This window comes from Hermetia illucens, chromosome 1 (genome assembly GCF_905115235.1).
Source record: "Hermetia illucens chromosome 1, iHerIll2.2.curated.20191125, whole genome shotgun sequence".
Taxonomy (NCBI): domain Eukaryota; kingdom Metazoa; phylum Arthropoda; class Insecta; order Diptera; family Stratiomyidae; genus Hermetia; species Hermetia illucens.
This window is the reverse complement of record NC_051849.1, coordinates 11,318,930-11,333,540: the sequence shown is the minus strand read 5'-3', so window position 1 is coordinate 11,333,540 and position 14,611 is coordinate 11,318,930. Positions and strand designations below refer to the sequence as shown.

The window sequence follows — 14,611 nt, the reverse complement described above, 5'->3', positions numbered from 1 at the left end:
AGATATCGCCATAAGTTAAATTTGATCAGTAGAACCCTTGCAGTGCCTCTCTTGAATAATTCTTGGGGCAGGGAGCAGCATGAAGACTCTGAATATTTTCGTTCAACAATATTCCTTTTAAAAATAATTTCGAACCTCATATCACATAGACAATTAATGTCACTAAAATGTTAGTTTTTCTTACAAATGAATCAACGACCTTCAAGCTAGGACCTAAAAATTCACTGAAAGCACTACCTAATTGCTGTTAGGCTCACTAAAAGGGACAGACATTTTAGGCTGCGACATACGACTCCAACCAGCAACTGATTACTTGGTACACTGACGGATCCCTCACAGCAGAGGGAGTGGGTGCCGGTGTCATTGGTCCAAGGAAAATGTACTTTGAGCCAATGGGCAGGTACACTAGCTTATTCCAGGCGAAAATATACGCCATAGACAAATGTGCCTCTTTTAATCTGCAAAGGAACTACAGGGGGCAGAACATAGCTATTCTCACCGATAGCCAAGCAGCGATCAAGGCACTTAGGTACAATCAGGTGAACTCTAAACTGGTATGGGAATGCCTTGAGAGACGGAATACACTCGGCTCGTCCAACAAGGTCTGGATACTTTGGGTTCTAGGCCATGCTGGGTTGGAAGGCAACGAGGCAGCGGACGAACTAGCGAAGAAGGGAAGAAATGAAGAGGAACGGTTGAGGGAACTATACTGGGCGGGCCTACCAGGGATGGAGCAGTCCAGAGTGCTTATTGGGGGATACGAACCCATACGCACAAAGGATTGCTTAAACCTCACCAAAAAGAACCTCCGAATCATAGTGGTGATTCTCACTGGTCATTGTCGGCTGAACTATCACCTAGGGAAGCGAGGGATACCTACGAACACTGCCTGCAAATTTTGTGAGGAGGAGGACGAAACCTCTATATACGTCCTGGGACAGTGTCCGGCACTTGTGCAAAGTAGGCCGAGGCAACTGGGAGAACACTTAATACCAGATGCAAAGCTGAAATATCTGAAAGTAGGGAACATACTAAAGTTTCTAACGGTTGTAGACCTGCTTGAGATACTATGATCAATAGGTACACTATAACCAGTAAAAGGGGCACAATAGTTCTTCAAGGACGCGGTGCGACTTTCCCTTAACAGAATAGGCTAACAATTTGCAGCTTCGAAAATATTTAGCTACCGAAACGAATCATAGATATCGAAGATCTCCTTAAAAAGTTATGATCCTTTGTTATAGAATGACGAATAATTATGTTAAAAAATTTAAATGAATGGCAATTTAGAAAAAAAACTTAATATTTCAGACAGAGCAATGCATCTACTTCACGATGAATCTCCAATAAATTAGATAACTTACTGCCAATATCTGCATACTTTCCACTTCTCCAAGATGATCCTAGATCACTGAATCAAAAATCAAAATCACTGTCTTTCAACATCCTTAAGAAGCACCAAGGGTCGCACTTTCTATAATCACTACTTTTATAAGACTCGAGTAGCACATAAAAGATACATTTGCGCGCGGTTCATTTTCAAAATTCATACTTGATGTTCTGTTCACGTCCCCAATGTAAATTATTTAATAACAAACGATAGTCCTTATAATGGTTGCTAATCAAACGAAAACATCACATTATGAAACCAATAAAAATCGAAGAAATCAAAACAATGGATTTCGGAATTCAGATACAATGTGCTTTGAATATTAGCCAATAGTCAGTCACCCGAGAACATGGAATTTCTTTTGAGTAACGAATCTTGTCCGATTGATTTATAGGAGCCACTCATAATTAAATCCGTTGATAGTTCTAACGTTTTTTTTTTAATCGAAAAGATTGCTAGAATGACAACCAACGAATCTTAGGTAAATGTACAAAAAGTATCTTCTACTCGTTTCGGAGCACAATCTTCACAAGACTATCTTCCGATGCACCAGCACAATCTTTAGATAGTGTACTTTCATCGGATAAAACTTTAACAAAACGAAATCCGTTAAACCGCCGTCACACGAACAGAAATTCTAAAAAAAAATCTTTCTCAATGGAAGATCAAAGAATCTACACAACCGCTAATCTCAGTCTTCGGTAAGAAACTGAAAACATCACAAGAAATCGAAAAACGCATATCTCCCCTTTTTGGATCAGGCAACAACCAAAAGTGCCCAGCGCGACGTAACGCAAGTCCATTAAGCCCAAAACCCAACAAGAGGCCGCCCAAGCCTAAAAAGCTTCCACCCAAGGCAGTTCCCGACCGTCTGTCTGTCTGTTCGTCTGCCGCCTTTGCTAGCGTTTTCCACACACTTGAATTCTAGATTCTGACTTTCTACATGAACAACGGGAGCTGCGCAAGAACATTTACATCAAGCCAAGAACTTTCAGTGAGAGCGTCAAGAAAAGCATTTTCGAAAGTGAACTCAACCAGTTGGCCCGGAATGGCCGATGAGCGACCATCGAGGGGTTAATTCGAACTTCGAGATGCATTGCATCCAAGTTATGGGGCAAAAGTGCATTCAGACAACATATGCACATGCACATGCGACAAGATGCTTTCAGGGGCCAGTACGCGATGAGCTGCCTCTTGCAAGTTGCGGATTCAGGCGCTTGCAATTGGCTGCACATAATCGCATTCTTCAGGGAAATTTGTTTTCTCTCGCTGCAGGTAACTTCCGGTGGATGGTAATGGAAAGAGTCAATCAGCTCCAAGACTGCACTCGGCTTCTTGGAATGCTTGCGTCATTGGTAAACTGATAGAAATATTGGACGTTGATAATCACCTGATTCTCGGAAGAAAACCGCATTTTCTAGCCTTTCAATATTTGGCGCCCAAAAAGGACGAATTCCCGTAGCACTTTCACCCACAGTTAAATTAGGAAAAAAGCATCATAACATCCCCCTCTACTAAAATCGGTTCAATGGCCATCTACCTGGTTTGTCTACCCGCCTGTCTGTCATACCCACATACAGTGAAAGTATGTAGCCTGGGAAGCCTCTTTGTTTGCAACAAGTCACACGATTTTGTGTTGAATTCGTGTAAAGGGAAGGACAGCCTTCTCAAACCTATACGGATGCCATTCACCCTTAGCGGGGTAAAGCCATCAACCACACCAACGCGCACTACTGAAATGTCCTTCAGCACCCCCACGACGTCCCAAGACGCTCGTACTCCTCCTCAACTGTTCTCCACCAAGTGCCTTTGAGGCAACCCACTCGTCGCCATCTTGAGAGAGGGGATTCCACTGCATGTCATAGCCAGCAATGCAATTGTCGCCCCTCCTTAATGTGTTACCTGTCCACTGCCGCTTTCGTCTCCCTACAAAGTGCTAACGAGTGTCAGGACCAAGTTCTTCGTTTGGGATAGTGTCAAGGCAGCGCAATCACGTCACTAACGTAGACAGATATTGACAAAAGCTAGGAGCCTTTTTGTTTTTTTTTTTTGGGTAGGGGTGTCAGACTCCCGATTCGGTACGTCGTCGGACTACCAACTAAACACCTCCCCATCGTCAGAGAGCTAGCCTGGAACCGTTTGTCATATTACTTCGGGCTAGTCCCCGAACTCTCCCGCCTTGCGGAGCCTTCAAATCAGGGAATTCCTTTCACCAACGGGAGGGGAGAGGAGGAAGGGAACTGTCAGTTCAAGGAACCCCCTGCCATCCGGCTCCTCCACCGGTCGAGTTCTATCTTCTTAGCAACGAGAAGGGCCCGAACGTAATGGGCAACACGGTTCCACCTGTCAGCAGTCCTCAGCATCTCTCCGACAATGTTGTCTGGAGAGAGATCCCCTGTGTTTAAATAGAGCTGCTGACGAATCCCATTCCACGTTCCACAAGAAAAAAAAGTGTGGTGAACGTCGTCCACAACTCCATTGCAAAACACACAATCTGGAGAACACGCCTTTCCAATCTTGTGCAGGTAAGACTGAAAACTTCCATGCCCACTTAAAAATTGGGTAAGGAAATAGTCAGTCTCACCATGCTTCCGATTCAGCCACGCGCCTAAGTTGCCGATGAGCCGCGCAGTCCATCTGCCACTAGTTTCATTTTGTCACGAGAGCTGCCACTCGTCTAGAGTGTGTTGCCGTTCTTCGCGAACAACCACCTACCTTGGCTCATCTCCCTTGCGCTTGTATGTGGCCTGACGCTCCTGACGCGATCACCATCACGGCCGGTTCAGAAACAGTGCGGTATGCAGACACCACCTGCAAAGCTTCCCGTCTCTGTACTTGCGCGAGGCGTTTACGATATACCTCCTTGTTAAGAGCGCCAGCCCATACCTCTGCATCGTAGAGCAGGACAGACTGCGTTGAACTCATCAGGAGACGTCGCCTGCTAGACGTAGGACCCCCAATGTTTGCCATTAGCCTATTTAACGCCGAAACTCCAGCCGCAGCTTTGTTCGCTGCTGCTTTGAATTGCTCAGAAAAGCTCATCTTTGAGTCAAGAGTCAACCCGAGGTACTTTACCGCTGATTTTGACTCGATTATCGACTCGCCGAACGATATGGGACGCAGGGTTGGAATTCTCTTCTTAGTCAGGATGACTACTTCGGTTTTTTCCAGTGCAAGGGTGAAACCATGAGTAGTCATCCATCCGCTTACCCGTCGCATCAATATGCCGAGTCTGCTTTGCGCCTGTTCGACAGTGCGTCCAGCAACAAGCGCTGCGACATCATCTGCATAGCCGACCAGGCGCGACTCTTCTAGCATGTCGAGTTTAAGTAGACTGTCATAGGTAGCGTTCCAGAGGTCCGGCCCTACGATGGATCCCTGTGCTACCCCCGACGTGACCTCCATCCTCCTTTGACCCTCTAGTGTTTCATAGAGCAGGGAGCGGTTCCTCAGATAGTCCCTCAATATCCGTAAGAGATAGTTCGGCACGTTGAAAGTATTGTCTAGTGTGCCTAGAATGTCTTTCGATCTTACGGAATTAAAGGCATTTCTGACGTCAAGTGTTACGAGGAGCACCACCCGTCGAGTTCGACGGCTATGCGCCTCTGCTCGTCGAACGGCGTCCACGACTTGCATGACAGCATCAATTGTCGATCTCCCTGCCCTAAAACCAAACTGCTGGTGAGATAAATCTCCGGCAGCGCTTATCGCTTCGGCGAGTCTACTTCTGATGAGCTTTTCGAGCACTTTCCCAGCAATGCCACGCATACATAGTGGGCGGTATGAACACGGCAATTCGGGGTCGCCTTTCCCTTTATGGATCAGCGCAAACCTCGCAACCTTCCAACGAGCAGGGAAAATGCCCTCTTTCAGGCAAGCGTTGAATGTGCCGAGCAGTAGGTCTGGCCGGTGTTGGAATACCAGTTTGTATACTTCTGCTAGAATACCATCGGGTCCTGGCGCCTTCTTGTTTTTCATAGAGAGGACTGCCTGTTCCAAATCTTTTATAGAGAAAAGTGGACAATCCTCTGCGCTCTCCGCGCCGACGTCGTTATCCCATACGGGATGCGCAGGGAAGAGTGCCCTTACAATGCGGTCCATCTGCTCGGCCTTAAGTGAACAAGGTTTCCACAGAGCCCCGATTTTTCGGGTTATCAGTTTGTAACCGAGTCCCTATGGATCCCCGTTCACCTCGTCGACCAAATCTTGCCAGCAGCGAGCTTTGCTCTTGTTTATTGCGCTGCGGAGTCTCCTTTTGGCTGATTTGTACTCCATCATTATGGTACATGCCTCCTCCCGGTCGCCTAGACGTTGTGTTAAGTGGCGGAGCCTGTGACACTCCTTCCGGAGCTCTGCGATTTCCACTGTCCACCAATATATGGAAGGTTTGCCGCGCCTCGATGTCTTCTTGGGCATGGGGGCTCCGCAGACCGTCGTTATCAGGTTCATAACTGAATTTACAACAGTGTCAGCTGTGGCGCCACCGCCCCCAGGAGTACCCTTCAGCGTGGCCCCACCTGTTCCCAGAGTTTTGACAAACTTCCCGGTGTTCATTTTCGCGACGTTCCATGCACAGAAAAATCGCCGGGGTGGCGCACACCGAGAGTTTGAGTCCACCACTTCGAAAGCAATGTATTGGTGGTCACTTGCCGAGAAGTCTTCCAGAACTCGCCACCCGTCCACCAGCGATACCAGTGATTCCGACGCGAAGGTTACGTCTGGAATGCTTCCTTCGCAGCTCGGACGCCGGAACGTTGGGGTGGATCCGATGTTTAGAACTACCAGTCCTGTTCTCGCCGCCATTTCCAGAATTCGTTTCCCTTTGGAATCTGTGTGAGGCATGCCCCATTGAAGTCACCCCCGACCAGGATCTGCCTATCCGTGCTTAAGATAGTGTCCTCCAAAGCATAAAAACTCCGACGAAAGTCCGGCATCGTCTCATTCGGCGTAAGATAGACACTGAAAAACGTTATCCCTGAACACCGAATCCAGACAAAGCCGTCCCCTCGGTCTTGGGCAAGAACCCTAAGGAGGGTGCCGTCCCGAACCCAGATGGCAGCGGTGCCTGATATGTCTGGGTGCCATGAAACTGGGCCCTTGTTTCAGTACTGCTCACTGATGAGTACTAAATCAGCTTTGGTCTCCACAACGAACTGCGCTAGCAACTCGTGAGCGGTTGCACTCCGGTGAATATTGATTTGTAGGATGCGGAACATGTTGACCGTGTCCTAGCTCTTTCCAGTTCTGCTCTGAAAACTGGACACCGCCCCGATCCCGCAGTGCGCGCAACGCTCTCATTAGTCGCGCTACGGTCCCTGCATAGGACGCAGCTTTCCTTTTCATTGCAGGGGTTCGCTTTATGGCCTGCCTGACCCCATTTACGGCATGCTGCACTTCTGTGAGGTCTCCGACAGTTTTCAGATGGGTGCCCATAATCAAAGCTAGGAGCCTTTGGGTAACAGTGAAGTTCACTTTTCATGTGCTACTCGCATATAGTAACTCAGAAAAAAACAGGGACATGGCAGCGAAAGCGGATCTAGCGCTATTAATGCAATGTTGTTGTTGATTCTTGTTGGGGGCGGGGGAGGGGGTTTCTTGGTAAGCTTACAGTCCAAGATAGAGACCTGATACCACCAACAGGACTAATGCAGACACTTAGCCGATGTTACCGGAAACACACCATCGTTCTTGGCTGGTTGGATTCTTTATTGTAAAGCCGACGCACTTACAATCACTTTAGTGTCAGAGCCTACCCGAACAGGCTGGACACGTATTGCAAGCTTGATAAAAGTTTGTCATTAATGTTTTAGGTTATGAACGTTCAAACGTTATTAAGTTGGTAATAATTATTTTGAGTTTGATAATATTTAATTTAGGGGTTGATATGGGTTTGTGCTGCACATGACAACAAGGTTTCACTTCGATAAGAAGTTTGAAACACATTGGAGTAACAAGGTAAACTGGGAGATCGTGGCTAGTACATACGGCTTAAACCAGTAACTGATTACTTGGTACACTGACGGATCACTCAGAGCAGAGGGAGCGGGTGCCGGGGTCATTGGTCCAAGAAAAATGTACTTGGAGCCAATGGGCAAGCACACTAGCATGTTCCAGGTGGAAGTATACGACATAGAGAGATGTGCCCCCTTTAATTTTCAAAGGACCTACAGGAGGCAGAACATTGCTATTCTCACTGACAGCCAAGCAGCGATCAAAAATGAAGAGGAGCAGTTGAGGGAAATATACTGGGCGGGTCTACCAGAAATGGAGTAGTCCAGAGTGCTTATTGAGGGTCACGAACCCAAGCGCATAAAAGATTGTTTGAACCTCAGCAAGAAGAACCTACGAATCCTAATGGAAATTGGCCACTGCCGGCTAAACTGTCCCCTAGGGAAGCTAGCAATATCTACGTACGAACCTGTAGATAGTTCTGTGTGGAGTATGATGAAACCTCTATACACATTCTGGGACAGTGTCCGGCACTTGTGCAAAGTAGGTCTAGGCACCTAGAAGAACACTTAATACCAGATGCAAAGCTGAAAGATTTGGAAGTAGGGAATATACTAAAATGCCTAACGGTTTTTTTTTATGGATGGAAGTGGAAATCTTAGAAAGACGCTGCTGCGCCCGGTTGCAGCAGTGTGTGGGATTCGCACCCACTAAAACCACCCCCACTCTTCCGCCCCTCCCCGCGGGACCTCCGTGAAGTATTACTTCACGGGGGAGGCTCTGGTTCGCTATACCAGCCCGTCTATGTCACATCTCCGTCGCGCCGCCTCCCGAGCTCGATCCAACTCCAGGAGTTTTGTCTGCACTACGGCTACTGCCTCATTTACCGCCATCCAGTTTTCCTCCGACTTCAACATCTCTTCCACCAGGTTGGAGGGCTCGATGTCCGCCCCTAAGATGCTGTTCAACCTCCTTTTCTGCTGCAGAAATCCGGGACAATGGAACATAACGTGCTCCGGGTCCTCGGGTGTAGCACCGCATTCAGGACAGTTGGGAGACTCGTCCAACTCGAAGCGATGCAAGTACTTCCTATAGCCACCGTGTCCCGTAAGGAACTGTGTCAGGTGGTAATTCAATTCTCCGTGCTTTCGGTTGACCCATTTCTCGATACACGGAATCAATGTATGGGTCCACCGGCCCTTGTCGAAGTTATCCCATCGTTGTTGCCACTTGCCACACAACTCTCTCCTGATGGCTTTTCGGAAATCCGCATTCACCTCAGCTGGATTTGTCTTCCGTTTTTCGTAGAGCCAGTGTGCCTCGCTCGCTAGAAGATCTATAGGGATCATTCCTGCGATGACACACACTGCCTCCGTCGACGCCGTCCTAAATGCGCTGCACAGCCTTAGCGCAATTGGCCGGTATGCCGAACTTATCTTCCTCCGGTTGACAGCGTGGTTCAACGCTCCCACCTAGACAGGGGCCGCGTATAGCAGGATCGACCTCACCACTCCCGCGATGAGTAGCCTGCGACTATACTTCGGCCCTCCCACGTTAGGCATCATCCTTGCAAGGGATGAGCTGGCATTTGCTGCCTTCTCTCGCGCATAATCCAAGTGTCCCTTGAAACTCAGCTTGGCATCGATCATCACCCCCAGGTATTTGACAACCGATTTTGAGACGACCTCACGATTACCAACCTGGATGGTCACCGTGTTGTTCTTCCAATTCCTAACGGTTATAAACTTGGTTGAGGTACTATAATTAATAGGTACACTATAACTAGTAAAAGGGACACAATAGTTCTTGAAGGTTGCGGTGCCACTTCTACTTAACAGAAAATTAATAATAGGTTAGCGTTTCAAGTCATTATCGGGGTTTGATAATGATGAGCACGATGCGTTTAGGTTCCAGTATACCAAGTGTTGAGCATACGAGTGTTGAGATCCAAAACACCCGGCTAGGAGGTTCCAGCTCAAACCATACCATACCATTTACACTTAACCCGAACCCAGGTGTATCTATGTTTCCAAACTTTTTGAGAAAAACTTTGTTATATGCGTGATCGGTTTGAAGACGAATCAGTAATTTTTATTCAGAAACTGTAAGCGTACACGTAGCCTTGGGTTGAATTATGGGTAACGCTGCGTGAATGTTAGAGAAATGTGGTTGTTTGGCACGTGATATCCCCAAAAAATGATCTTGCCACTCTTTACAGGAGTATTCCTGAATTACCTTCAGAACATCTACAGAGGAGGATTCGACCAAACTTGTGGGACTAGAGTCCAGAGCCTTGCGGGCCCCTAGATGGGCGAGTTCGCATGTGCCGGGCACTATAGAACTTTTAAAGACTTAAAAAGAGAGTGAGAAGCAAAAGCATATATTTTACCCACTAGGTGATGCGATGGCGTAGTTTGTTTGAGTAATTTACAAGTATGGAGAGTTACGGTAATGATAGCAGCTTGTTCTTCCCCATCCACCTTAATGGCCTGAAGTATAGCAAAAAATTCAGCCGCCAAAACCGAACTGAACCGCGTTCCATCCAGACGAACAACCGCACAGGCAGACCCACCATGCATGAACGCAGCATCAGAGGCCAGGATTGGAAAACTCCTTGATTTGAGGCCCTCCACCGCCGCGCCACATTCAGCCGCCACCTGGACTCGGCCACAGGTGCGACAAGATAACCAGAATCTTATTAGAGGTTGCGAGAATAACATTGGGAATTACAGCGTCAAACAAGCTTCGAAGAGACTTGTAGATGGAGGGCAGACCATTGTCGTTAATTTAAAAAGTTCTTTAGCTGCCAGAATGCAATGCCTGATGTATAAATCCCCATATTGAGGCCCGGGTCCAGCGGAGTCCATAAGCTATAAGAGCATTTCCCACTTTGCCTCTTCTTGTTTATTCCAAAGAAACTTCTTATCTAGAATAGATATTTATCAGATATTTCATTTCTTCAGAGAGTTGACCAAAAACCAACTGTCAATCAGTGAACCATTTCGAAATCCCTCCCGGTCAACATACTCCAAAGACACTTCCTTGGGGGCAGCCTTTCCTTGCTTATGTTGTCAGGTAGCGTCAACACTCACTTAAGCACACAAAATTCTGTGCTTTAGCATAGCATACTCGGAACTCCACTTAATGAAAGTTGAGTGAGAACAGACTCACAGAGCTTTCCACATTAGTAAGCATATTAGTTTTTATTTAGTAGATGCGACCTTATTGCGTTCCTGTGAATGTGACGCTCAACCAGTTTCTCCAGACATTTCAGCAGAAATGATGTTAAGCTGATTTGTCTGAAGTTAATTGGATTTGAATAATCATCTTTCCCAGGCTTAGGTACGAGGACTACCCTAACCTTCTACCAAGAAGTACATAGACAAGGAACTCAGAGCAAGCCATCCTCGAAAAGTATTTGTTATAAACCGCTCTAAGTGACCTATACCCTCTCAAGCATCGCCGGATAGATGCCATCCATGTCAGGTTGCTTTAAAGTTTTCAAAGAGCATAATAGCAGCTCTCGCTTTTCATTGGTAACTACAACTGTCGCAGCTTCCCCCTCCCGTGTTAAAAGGTTTGCGCCAATCCCCCCCGCCCCCCCTACTTCTGCCGCCTGTTCGCCCAAATGGTGTGCTTCGTGAAAGTTCCCGTTTTATAACTTTGGTCTCGGAAAATTGAACAAAACTCTTCAAAGCACTCTAGAATTGTACTATTCAATGTTTAAAATTGATTTTCTTTCGCCAAAAGAGTCCTTAGTGGCTTAGAGAGCTACATTTTGTTGGCAAGCAATTCATTTAACTTTGACAATTACATTTTCTTAGTAGTCCTGAGTGACGATGATTTGAGAATGAGACTAGCACCTGCCAGTCACTAACCAACTCTAAAAACTTCGAAGTCAATTATTTCACTTCTTCACTCTATGTTCGCAGCTATCAGGCCAGCATTTGCTACTTCCCCAACAAATATGTTGAGTGGTCGCATCACAACCTATGAAGAGTTCAACACCACTTGTTCTGCAATCACCACCAGATCCATTAGTTATTGCGTCGATGGTAGACACAAAAATTATAAGGTAGGTAAGGAAAGTTCTCCTCTTCCCGTTAATAGGGTATGGTAAAGTGACCGCAACTGTGTCCTGAACACTGAATTGCCTCAGCATGGTTATATACAACAATTTTGACATCAGGACGCTGGTTCTCGGTCTTCAAATGTCTCGCAACGAAGAAGATTCTAGCCCTCTTTACTGAACCAAAACCACAGATTTTGTTAAATCGAACCTTAGACTCTTGTACCAGAAATATATAGGGGTAGTCCTTGCAAGCCTTGCTGCCAGTAGGTTGGAAAAGGCTTTGGCATGGTGCAGATTAATTTGACCAACCTTTATGTATGCAAACACAAGTGTAATCTATGGTTAAAACCGTCGTTAACTAAAGACTCTGCTGCGCTACACTGGGATTACCAGCTTGTTCCCACCTTCCACCAAAAACTGCGCTTTCTTGTATCCAATTTCTCTCCTCTGTCTTCATTCCCAAGAAACTTCGCCGGCTTTTGCAGTACCGTCTGCTGTTGTCAACTAAGCGCATTTCCAGGTTCATGGTGTCTGGGCTGCGTAGATTTGTTTCCACATACCGGTATTTGGCCAGTTTTGGTCACGTCCCCAGTTCCCTTTATTCGACTTTACCTGGTAGAGGCGGAAGAGAAGGTTCCAACAGACAACAGTTCTCATTGTCGTTCCCTCGCCGTTGTGCCCCTACTAATGGGACAAATGTTTTTTATAAAAGAAATACACAAAACCTTACCTACCTCCCAAGTTGTTTGACATTGTATTGGTATTTGATATTATATCCTATCCAACCGTACGTCTAGCACCATCACCGTCGCTTGATGTGTCACTGCTAACGGGCACCATCGTTACCATCCTTATCGGTTCGTTCTTCTAATCTCGATCAGCCTTAGTTACCATCGTATGAACAAAAGCTACCTGAGCGAAGATTAGGTAGTTCAATAGTGTAGCAGTTTACTGGAGTTTTCCTACAAGCCCCCTTTTTTGGTTGCAATAAAATTATTTTGCACCATCGCAGCACTAAACAATGCCAGTCTCACCAATGATCGGAAGTCTCCTTTCAGTGGCTATTCACAGTACTTTCTTTGGCAAACATCACTTCCAATCGGGCGAAAGCTTACATTAAACTGGGCTTTCTAGGATTTTTCTGTTCACCAATAATCACTTAGGGATAAGAAAGCAACTTGCCGATGCATGCTCTTAACCTCGTTAAAACAATACTCGAAGGAGCATAACAACACGCCTTTAAGTTTAACTGGCACACCTCACATAGGTAATCCCATTTAGTTTGGTCAGCAATCAAATTCCAGCTCCACCATTATCGTCTATGAACCATCATCATTTCATAGGTTCCTGAGGAACTTCAGAATGAGGGATTCTTCAAAAGATAAGGTTGAACTATTTTTATTTTTTTGTTCCAGTTAACACTACCCCAGTTCCACTTCGATTTGAGGTCCTGTCGAACACCTTAACAATATTTTCTTTATCCTTCTGCATCGAAAGGACCAACCAGCGCATGGAAAGGGAGGAAGGAGAATACGGGGCCAAGTATCTTATAAGAAAACCTAATTTTGTTGAAGGTCCAATTCTCGGCTCTGAAGAAAGGTCGGACCCAGAGGAAGTCATCCCCTCTCCCTCCCCTTTCATCTGGATGTGATTCATAGTTTTCAGTAGTTGGCACAACTTAAAAGATTTGACAACTTAGGCACGCCGTTTCCACTTTATGGAAAACAAACAACCTAAAACTACTCAAGAAGGAATTCCAAGATATTATTCTCCCTGGATAAACACAATACAATGAATCCACTATAATTTTGGAAAATTACGAAGACATTGTTTTTACAACCCAAACGTGAGGCGGAAATATTTTATGAATGACATGATGAAATAAGTGTACTCACACGGATAACGCAATTAAACGTGACTTTAAGTTACTTTTTGCTAATATTACTCATTAATGAATCTAGATGTTCGCATATTGGGATGATTTACACTTTTCTGGCGAAATATTGATTAGAAACAAGTTCAATTCATAATAACAAGAATTTATAGACTTCAATGGCTAACTTGCCATAAATATTGAATAATATTTCTAATTTTATTACCAATAATGTAGTGGAGGATATTTATTGAGTTGTTTGCCCGGAAATACTTCAGTTAAAGTTTCACCTGATTAATATGTGGAACTAATTTTAAGCACCTACGTCCTGGAGAGCAAATAATATGAAACAAATAATTTGGTAGAGGTTACAGCGTCCTCACGCAAACAAAGAATATTGAACCCAATAAGAAGTACGCAGTGACAGGGGTGGCAGACCAGTTTACTGAAAAATCTACCCTCCCGGGACGTCATCCCTATGGATTTTGGGATGGACCTTCTTTGCGTCTAATCAACCCTTTTAGTAGCAGTTCGAGGGTCAGGTTAGATTAGCTTTCCGTTCGCATTGCACAACGGTCACCGAGTTTCATCACTCCAAGTCCATCTAGTGCGCCATCGGTCTCCTTCCCTTCTAGACAGTGGACTGTAGGCTTTAGACTTCCTCGCAACGTATATATCTAGTTATCTTATGCTTCCTGTGATACAGCGTTCCAATAGCTGGCCCATCAACTACTGCAACCATCGTTCCCCTTCCATGTGAGGAGACTCATCACAAAAGCATGATTAAGGATGCACGGAAATAGACAGTTCCACTAATTGTTGACATCAGCGGCGAAACACCCCTCCAGTAAGGACAAAAATCGGCAGTTTCCTCGAATAATAGCTAAAAATTCCCTTTCGAGGTCTTAAAAATAAAAGCCCTCCTTTACACTTCTTGAATTTTGTTGAACATCTCTGAGAAGCACCTCATCCCCTTCATGCAATCACAGAATTTAATGGCCCATCATTGCACCTTCAAGAAACCTCTCTGGCTTGACCAGGAATTTCTGATATGAAGCCGAATAGAGTTTCCACTGGACAGAGCCTCTAGGGTCAATGTGAAGTATTGTCCTCAAGTACTCATTCAAAACCCCCACGAAGCACCGCAGATAATTTTCTAAAGTGGAATGCTGCTATCTTTTCACAATGGTAGCTTGTGAAGGGTACGCGGTTATCTTCAATTCCTTTATGTTTAACAATTTGTAGAGTGACTTAAACAAACCTCTACGGTCTTAATTATCGAATGGTTTGCTAGCTACAGACGTAAGCACTAGTGGCATTTTGGTTT

General features: G+C 45.6%; 1 protein-coding gene across 2 annotated transcripts in view; it reads right to left on the bottom strand.

Moving 5' to 3' along the window:
- Positions 1 to 2,254, bottom strand: part of LOC119661170 — a 283,268-nt gene extending 281,014 nt beyond the window's left edge. The window contains exon 1 of one of the 2 annotated variants that reach the window (XM_038070385.1): positions 1,365 to 2,254. The gene's annotated coding sequence lies outside the window, so the exon portion shown is untranslated. The remainder of the gene's footprint in view (positions 1 to 1,364) is intronic. The other variant, XM_038070386.1, reaches the window with a different exon arrangement.
- Positions 2,255 to 14,611: the final 12,357 nt, after the last annotated feature.